Here is a 10,177-nt window from a genome sequence, read left to right as displayed (position 1 = left end):
CATCCAGTTGTAGGGAACTCTGTAGATTGTTCCATACATGGGGTGCAAAGAAACAAATCTGTTTATCACATTAACGACTGCCCCTAAAAACCAACTAATCCATTTGAAAACAACGTATGTGTTATCAATATAAGTCAGAGACATTTATTCTAGTGTCAAAATGGACTACAACATGTAAATAGAATAATTTGTCATAAAGTCAATCTCAGAGTTTGGAACCTGAGTGCGTCACGAGTAAATGGAGGTTGGGTTTGGATTATAATTATGTCAACCATGAATGATGCCTTTTGCCAAGCTCCACATACAAATGGCCCCTCCGCCCACTTCGCTTCCCTTCATTGAACGGCGCTTCTTTGTTTCCTCTCCCCGAACACGTTCAAAGGATCACGGCCCGTTTTGAGACTAAAAATGCCCTATACAGATTGACCATGCGACAATGCATGCTTCCAGAAGGATGCACAGCCAACTATGGTTTACATGCCCTGCCAAAAAGACCCTACCATGCAGAATAAGTTGTTGGAGTTTGTTGAGTATACCTCTAGCTAGACCATAGATTGCTGGTTATGTATCTACAGTGTGGTCCACAACTTCACAAGCATGGGGTCCATGTACTGGCCCGAGTGGATAGAGTCTAGGTGTGGTTATGTACAGTACCAGTCAAAGGTTTGGACACACATACTCATTCAAGGGTTTTTTCTACATAGTAGAATAATAGTGAAGACATCAAAACTATGAAATAACACATATGGAATCATGTAGTAACCAAAAAAGTGTTAAACAAATCAAAATCTATTTTATATTTCAGATTCTTCAAAGTAGTCACACTTTGCCTTGATGGCAGCTTTGTAGACCCTCAACCAGCTTCATGAGGTAGTCACCTGGAATGCATTATATTAAAAGGTGTGCCAAGCCAAAGAACACCATCCCAACCGTGAAGCACGGGGGTGGCAGCATCATGTTGTGGGGGTGCTTTGCTGCAGTAGAGACTGGTGCACTTCACAAAATAGATGGCATCATGAGGGAGGAAAATTATGTAGATATATTGAAACAACATCTCAAGACATCAGTCAGGAAGTTGGTCTTCCAAATGGAGAATGATCCCAAGCATACTTCCAAAGTTGTGGTACAATGTCTTAAGGACAACAAAGTCAAGGCATTGGAGTTGGCCATCACAAAGCCCTGACCTCATTCCTATAGAACATTTGTAGGCAGAACTAAGCGTGTGCGAGCAAGGAGGCCCACAAACCTCAGTTTCACCAACTCTGTCAGGAGGAATGTGCCAAAATTCACCCAACTTATTGTGGGAAGCTTGTGGAAGGCTAGCCAAAACATTTGACCCAAGTTAAACAATTTAAAGGCAATGCTACCAAATCAAATTTTATTTGTCACATACACATGGTTAGCAGATGTTAATGCGAGTGCAGCAAAATGTTTGTGCTTCTAGTTCTGACAATGCCGTAATAACCAAGGAGTCATCTAACCTAACAATTTCACAACAACTACCTTATACACACAGGTGTAAAGGAATGAAGAATATGTACATAAAAATATATGAATGAGTGATGGTACAGAACAGCATAGGCAATATGCAGTAGATGGCATCGAGTACAGTATATACATATGAGATGAGTAATGTAGGGTATGTAAACATTATATGAAGTGGCATTGTTTAAAGCTTCATCAATTTTTCAATTTTTAAAGTGGCTGGAGTTGAGTCAGTGTGTTGGCAGCAGCCACTCAATGTTAGTGGTGGCTGTTTAACAGTCTGATGGCCGTGAGATAGAAGCTTTTTTTTAGTCTCTCGTTCCCTGCTTTGATGCACCTGTACTGACCTCGCCTTTTGGACGATAGCGGGGTGAACAGGCAGTGGCTCAGGTGATTGTTGTCCTTGATGATCTTTTTGGCCTTCCTGTGACATCGGGTGGTGTAGGTGTCCTGGAGGGCAGGTAGTTTGCCCCCGGTGATGCGTTGTGCAGACCTCACTACCCTCTGGAGAGCCTTATGGTTATGTGCGGAGCAGTTGCCGTACCAGGTGGTGATACAGCCATACAGGATGCTCTCGATTGTGCATCTGTAAAAGTTTGAGTGCTTCTGGTGACAAGTCGAATTTCTTCAGCCTCCTGAGGTTGAAGAGGTGCTGCTGCGCCGCCTTCACCACGCTGTCTGTGTGGGTGGACCAATTCAGTTTGTCCGTGATGTGTGCGAGGAACTTCAAACTTACTTCCCTCTCCACTACTGTCCCGTCGATGTGGATAGGGGGGTGCTCCCTCTGCTGTTTCCTGAAGTCCATGATCTTCTCCTTTGTTTTGTTGACATTGAGTGTGAGGTTATTTTCCTGACACCACACGCCGAGGGCCCTCACCTCCTCCCTGTAGGCTGTCTTGTCGTTGTTGGTAATCAAGCCTACCACTGTAGTGTCGTCTGCAAACTTGATGATTGAGTTGGAGGCGTGCATGGCCACGCAGTCGTGGGTGAACAGGAAGTACAGAAGAGGGCTGAGAACGCACCCTTGTGGGTACCCAGTGTTGAGGATCAGCGGGGTGGAGATGTTGTTACCTACCCTCACCACCTGGGGGCGGCCCGTCAGAAAGTCCAGTACCCAGTTGCACAGGGCGGGGTCGAGACGAGTTTGGAGGGTACTATGGTGTTAAATGCTGAGCTGTAGTCGATGAACATTATTCTCACATAGGTATTCCTCTTGTTTAGATGGTTTAAGGCAGTGTGCAGTGTGGTTGCGATTGCGTCGTCTGTGGAACTATTGGGGCGGTAAGCAAATTGGAGTGGGTCTAGGGTGTCAGGTAGGGTGGCTCGTCTCTCAATGCACTTCATGATGACGGAAGTGAGTGCTACGGGCAGTAGTCGTTTAGCTTAGTTACCTTAGCTTTCTTGGGAACAGGAACAATGGTGGCCCTCTTGAAGCATGTGGGAACAGCAGACTGGGATAAGGATTGATTGAATATATCCGTAAACACCAGCCAGCCAGCTGGTCGGCGCATGCTCTGAGGACGCGGCTGGGGATGCTGTCTGGGCCTGCAGCCTTGCGAGGGTTAACACGCTTAAATGTTTTACTCACGTTGGCTGCAGTGAAGGAGAGTCCGCAGGTTTTGGTAGTGGACAGTGACAGTGGCACTGTATTGTCCTCAAAGCGAGCAAAAAAGTTGTTTAGTCTGTCTGGAAGCAAGACATCGTGGTCCGTGACGGGGCTGGTTTTCTTTTTGTAATCCATGATTGACTGTAGACCATGCCACATACCTCGTGTCTGAGCCGTTGAATTGCGACTCTACTTTGTCTCTATACTGACGCTTAGCTTGTTTGATTGCCTTTCGGAGGGAAAAGCTACACTGTTTCTATTCGGTCATATTTCCGGTCACCTTGCCCTGATTTATAAGCAGTGGTTCACGCTTTCAGTTTCGAGCGAATGCTGCCATCAATCCACGGTTTCTGGTTTGGGAATGTTTTAAATAATTGCTGTGGGTACGACATCGCCGATGCACTTGCTAATAAACTCGCTCACCGAATCAGCGTATTCGTCAATGTTGTTGTTTGCCGCAATGCGGAACATATCCCAGTCCACGTGATCGAAGCAATCTTGAAGCGTGGAATCAGATTGGTCGGACCAGCGTTAAACAGGGAGCTTCCTGTTTTAGTTTCTGTCTATAGGCTGGGAGCCACAAAATGGAGTCGTGGTCAGCTTTTCCGGAGGGCGGGGGAGGGCCTTAAAGGCGTCGCGGAAGTTAGAATAACAATGATCCAGGGTTTTACCAGCCCTGGTTGCACAATCGATATGCTGATAGAATTTAAGGAGTCTTGTTTTCAGATTAGCCTTGTTAAAATCCCCAGCTACAATGAATGCAGCCTCAGGATATGTGGTTTCCAATGTAAGAAATAACACGTAAAAAAAACATACTGCCTAGTTTCCTAGGAACGCGAAGCGAGGCGGCCATCTCTGTCATCTCTTACATACCTCAAATACTAATTGAGGTATGTAAACTTCTGACCCACTGGGAATATGATGAACAAAATAAAAGCTTAAATAAATTATTCTCTCTACTATTATTCTGACACTTCACATTCTTAAAATAAAGTAGTGATCCTATCTGACCTAAGACAGGGAATTTTTACTCGGATTAAATGTCAGGAATTGTGAAAAACTGAGTTTAAATGTATTTGGCTAAGGTGTATGTAAACTTCTGACTTCAACTGTATATTTTGTATATAGGTGTGGTGGTACTAGCTAAGTCACGTCTGACTACAACAGTGTACAACAAACCCAAACCAACCCAGGGCCATAGTAAAACATGTCACAGTTGGTTACATAGTGTAACATCGTCACCGGCCAAAATCTAATCCAATCTGGAGCCAGTCAGTCTACATCTGAAAAGCATAGAATTAGTTTCCAAACGAGATTACGTTGTTTCTCAAACTATGTTTATAATTGAGGGATGATGACAATCGTTGATCCTGTTTTTTCAGTTAGATAAAGTGCACAGCTGGGTGCCAAACTGATCCCCTGGACATGAATGGATGCTGGAACCTACCAGAAGGAGTAAAGGTAACATGTCCAGAAATGTGGTTGCAATGGTTCATCGACCTCCAAAAATATTTGAATTCACTGTTCACTTGCTACTTTCACAGCATGTCAGGCAAGCCTCATAATAAAAGTGTGTCATGCGACACAAGTACCCTTTATCACACCTCCGTTGTTGCCAGTCTCCCTCGACTCCCTTTGAAAAGGACACATAATCACAAGGCCTCTCTCTGTTAGTGTCATCAAGACAGTAATTAGGGTCACTAACAGCTTCATCAACAACGACAAGTAATGTGTGTCATGCGAAAAGTTTTATAACAAAATACCTGGCTTGATAAAGTAGTAGGCCAGTTGGAACTAGTAGACTAATTTTGGTTGTGAAGTGCATTAGCAAAAAGTTTTTTCCTTTCTTTCGAACAAAATGCAATTTACCACTTGGCTGTCGATCACATCACCCCGTCACAGGTCCTCCCAGTTAACACCACCTCGAAAGATTGCCTGCTGCAGTTGTTCAAGAGATGGGTGGGAGGGGCCCTCATCAGTATCATGCAGACCAACCCTCGCTGTGAGCATTCCTATGAATTTGATCAGTCAGCCACATATTGGCAAGTATCCGTCCAGAAACATTCACTTGTCAGTATCAACAACTTTCACAGGCTCATCATTTGTACAAATACAGAAGGTAAACCACTTCATTCCTTTGATACATTTGATAACCCAATTGTGAAACATTTATCTATACTGACATTATTTGGTTCTTATTTTCTACTTCTTAGATGCATATGATGCCCATGGGCATAATGTAGCCTGGTGGAACCAGTCTGATCGCTGTGTTCACCATTCTATTTCACTTGACATTTTATGATATCAGAAGTGAAATAGAAAGGTGAACGCAGCGATCAGGTTGGTTCCGCCAGGCTAATCATAACCATTATTGATAATGCAACCAGTGCTCTGTGTGTGCGCATGCGACCGACCTGACGGACGACCGACCGAGGAGCTGATCTACGCTGCTATGCCCATCAATGGAGCTCTGGCAAAGACCTCACCTCTTGCCTCCTCACCAACGGATGTCGACGGGGAGAACAGAATCAGGTAGGTTTAGTCTGACCCGTTCAAACTTCAACATACGTATCTGTTTGTGTGTCAGATATGACCTATTCTAACTGCTATTTGGTAATAGAACAGTGACTATGTTCACAGATACCTGTATGGAGGCAGCACTTTGGAGACTTGCTATGGTGGTACTACTGATTTCTGACTATAAACGGTTACAACAAACCCAAACCAACCCAGGGCGATAGAACAACATGTCACAGTTGGTTACATAGTGTAACGGCATCACCGGCCTGAATCTAATCCTACACCTGTAGGGATATTAGTTCTGGGATTTGTCTCCCGGGAAAGATCTAACAGCGGACATGAGGAGAGATGAGACAAAACCATCCAGTTATAGAATTTTGTGTTGTAGGACAGCTGAGCTGACTGAAGACCTCGGGCATTCAACTCGCAGTAGTCGATATCATTTCCACGGTAACATGTATTTACATGACATGATGAAACGTTGAAACTAATTTGCAAGCTACTTTGGTAGCAAGACGTTGTAGAACGAGTGTCTTATGAAACACATTCCAGACACTGGCTCTTGCCATGTTGCAATAACTGATTTTGACAGAGACATATCAGCTAGGAGGATAACCAGCTGCAGCTATTAAAAAGCTATGCTAGCTAGCTGCTGTCAGCTTGGCTAAACACAAGCAAAAGTGTAAAGTACTTAAGTAAAAATACTTTAATGTACTACTTAAGTTGTTTTTTGGGGTATCTGTAGTTTACTTTACTATTTATATTTTTGAGAACTTTTCTTTTTACTCCACTACATTTCTATAGAAAATATACTTTTTACTCCCATACATTTTCCCTGACACCCAAAAGTACTTGTTACATTTCGAATGCTCAGGCAGGACAAAATGGTCCAATTCACACCTATCAATATAACGCATTGTCATCCCTTCTTCCTCTGATCTGGTGGACTCACTAAACACAAATACTGCTTTTGTAAATTATGTCTGAGTGTTGGAGTGTACCCCTGGCTGTCCGTAAATAAAAAATGTAATAAACAACTGTGCCGTCTGGTTTGCTTTATGTAAGGAATTTTATGTATAGCTTTTATTTTAAATTTTACTCAGGTATGACAATTGAGTACATTTTCCACCACTGTACTTAAGTACATTTTAAAGTGGGATACTTTTAGACTTTTACTCAAGTATTATTTTACTGGGTGAGTTTCACTTTTACTTGAGTCATTGTCTATTAAGGTATCTTTACTTTACCTCAACTTTTCCACTACTGAACACAAGGTTAGTGCAGGCTTTAGCCTACACATAGAATTGAATTCGCTGACCATCTTAAGATGGCGAGTCAAGCCCTCAACTTTGTTTTCTCCATAGCAAAGCTAGTTTAGTTTACCTCGCTGTACTCATTGCTGCAATTGTTTGTCGTGATTGAATGACAAAGACACACCCAAGAAACACACACATCAAACCACACCCCAAAGACGACTCAAGCATGAGCATGGATGAAAAACGAGACCTTTATATAAATTGTTATTCTCTAAAGAATTGTATAAAATCGTGAATAAAGGATGTAAGGTTCTTTAAGCAGACCTATGCAAATTATTGCAATAAGATAGTTTTGCATTGACCACATTTTACATTTGCATTGACCACATTTTACATTTGCAAAATAACCTGTACTTCAAATGTAAATGTTTTATTTAACATAAAACAACAGTTTATGCATAAACAGAGGGCTCTTAATTTAAAATTCAGAATTTAGATATGAGAAAAACCAAGAGGTTGGAAAAACATGCATGTCTGCCCAATTTCCCTTTGAAATGGTTAGAAATATTTTTCATGATTAGTTAGGCCTTTTATCTTTATATTTTATTGAACCCCACAACGAAGAATAATATTGTAGCAAATTCAGGGGGTAGCCACGACTGGGACTCAAACTCGGGTCCAGCGACTCTCACATTTAAAGTTAATTTCCGATTAAGCTGACATATGCAGCCTTTACTGTGAATGCAGTCTCCACGACCACTGGAACATTGCCTTTAAATTGGTCAATCACACTATAAAACGGTTCTTCAGCGCTACGGATTAAATTGAGCCCTTCCTTTGCCGTTGCGCCAAAAGTGTTGAACCTCTTGATGAGGTCACTATAGGTGTTGGGTTAAGGGCACTACAATATTTGAGAGGGAGGAGCTAAATATTTTTTGGGCACTTTTGTCAACATCACATTTTCATTCCAGTTCCAGTTCAATTTCTTATAAGAAGTCAAACAACAGTAGCCAAAGTTATCCCATTTATTTTACACCCAATGGGTATAAATGCAATGTGTATAAATGTCAGCATGGAATGACACTAATGAAAACTTATACCTTGCTTTATACTACTACTGTGAGGAGCAAACTGGAGCCCCATTGTGTCATTTCATGGGCTGTATACAAGCAAAGGTTTCCCTCTGGTGGCCAGAGTAAGTTATTAAAGGTATTTTTGTTTGATAAACTTCGTAAACTACAGTAATAATTAGTTTTCTGATTTATAACATTACAGTGCTACAATTACGATTTCAATTTTGAGTATTCTGATTTCTGCAATATATTGTTTTTCATTTGATGAATTACTCTATCCCATGTAAGAAATTAGATTTAGTTTAAATAAAGACCCTTGACCGTCTCCAATAAATCTGATTAAACTACTACTGAATGCTAATTACATTTGCCCGAGATAATTACTCTTATCTCGATTTTCATGGATGGGTGCACACTGCACGCATTGGGTGTGTTCGATTAGTTAGGTTAAAAGCGCCCGCCCGCATACTAGGCAACATTACTGTTTGTCCCTCTTGCGGCATGTGGCAACAAAATAGCTAGTATACACCTCCTCAAAATAGTCTGAATTCATCGAAGAAACATCAAGAAAACACACCTGTAATTAATTTTGACGTTTTTGCAGAGGTCTCAATTTTTGGTGAATGACAACAACAACCCAGAGGAGAACGACTGCGATACTGCAAGCATCGTTAGCCGAAAACAGGATCCCCCATCCATTAAAGTGAATGGAAATATTGTAATCTTCGTGGTCAATCTTCATGTAAATACAAACATCTTTAGAAGACAATCATGGTACCAATAATGCATTCGAATACACCAGATGTATGTCATTGAACCTAGTTTTTTTTTTATCGCACACAGAAGAAGTTTTTAGGATTATTTAGTTGCTAATGGCAGCCTGCAGTACCCCGGTCGGCCTTCAATTGAGTTACTCAATGAGCTAGCCTGCAATATCACTTCCTGGAGTAACTCAAAATGCACATGTTACGTCTCCATGAGACACCATATTAAGAACTATTGGACCCTTTTTTTTATTTGTATTTTTTTCTCTCCATTTTAGCCTAAAATGACATATCCAAATCTAACTGCCTGTAGCAAGGATATACATATTCTTGATAACATATGAAAGGAAACACTTTAAAGTTTGTGGAAATGTTAAATTAATGTAAGATAATTTAACACATTAGATCGGGTAAAAGATAATACAAAGAAAAAAACATGTATGTTTACTGTCATCTTTGAAATGCAAGAGAAATGCCATAATGTATTATTCCAGCCCAGGCACAATTTAGATTTTGTCAATGAGATGGCAGCAGTGTATGTGCAAAGTTTTAGACTGATCCAATGAACCATTGCATATATGTTCAAAATGTTGTATCAATACTGTCCAAATGTGCCTAATTGGTTTATTAATACATTTAAGCTCATAATTGTGCACTCTCCTCAAACAATAGCATGGTATTCTTTCACTGTAATAGCTACTGTAAATTGGAAGGCGCAGTTAGATTAACAAGAATTTAAGCTTTCTGACGATATCATATATGTCCTGTGGGGGGACTGATCCCATAGAGGTTAACTAACTTCATTTGGCTTCAATGCACTTTTGTTTCTTCAGTGGTTTAACGTGTGTAAGTAAAAATACTTGAAAGTACTACTTAAGTCGTTTTTGGGGGTATCTCGACTTACCTTTACTGTTTATGTTTTTGACAACTTTTACTTCAATTCATTCCTGAAGAAATTATGTACTTTTTACTCCATACATTTTCCCTGACACCCCAAAGTACTCGTTATATTATGAATGTTTAGCACAACAGGACAATTGCCTAATTCACACACTTATCAAGAGAACATCAATGGTCATCCCTACTGCCTCAAATCTGGCAGACTCAAAACACATGCTTCACAAACTAAACACATGCTTCGTTTGTAAATGATGTCTGAGTGTTGGAGCATGCCCCTGGCTATCCTTAAAAATAAAATAAAAATGATGCCGTCTGGTTTGCTTTATATAAGGAATTATTTATATATTTACTTTTTATACTTAAGTATATTTTAGCAATTACATGTACTTTTATACTTAAGTATATTTAAAACCAAGTACTTTTACTCAAGTAGTATTTTACTGGATGACTTTCACCGTTACTTGAGTCATTTTCTATTAAAGTATCTTTACTTTTACTCAAGAGTGACAATTGGGTACTTTTTCCACAACGAACGGTGTCACGTGATCGATGGCTTTGTTCTTTCATATATAC

General features: G+C 40.7%; 1 long non-coding RNA gene across 1 annotated transcript; it reads left to right on the top strand.

The window, feature by feature from the left end:
• The first annotated feature begins 4,141 nt into the window (after positions 1–4,141).
• Positions 4,142–6,329, top strand: LOC112223099. The gene is made up of 3 exons (XR_002949245.2): positions 4,142–4,552; positions 4,994–5,623; positions 5,732–6,329. It is a non-coding gene; the product is annotated as an uncharacterized LOC112223099 (long non-coding RNA).
• Positions 6,330–10,177: the final 3,848 nt, after the last annotated feature.

Source organism: Oncorhynchus tshawytscha, linkage group LG02 (assembly GCF_018296145.1).
Source record: "Oncorhynchus tshawytscha isolate Ot180627B linkage group LG02, Otsh_v2.0, whole genome shotgun sequence".
In the NCBI taxonomy this organism is placed as follows: domain Eukaryota; kingdom Metazoa; phylum Chordata; class Actinopteri; order Salmoniformes; family Salmonidae; genus Oncorhynchus; species Oncorhynchus tshawytscha.
The sequence above is the reverse complement of the archived record's forward strand: the minus strand, read 5'-3'. Positions and strand labels throughout refer to the sequence as shown.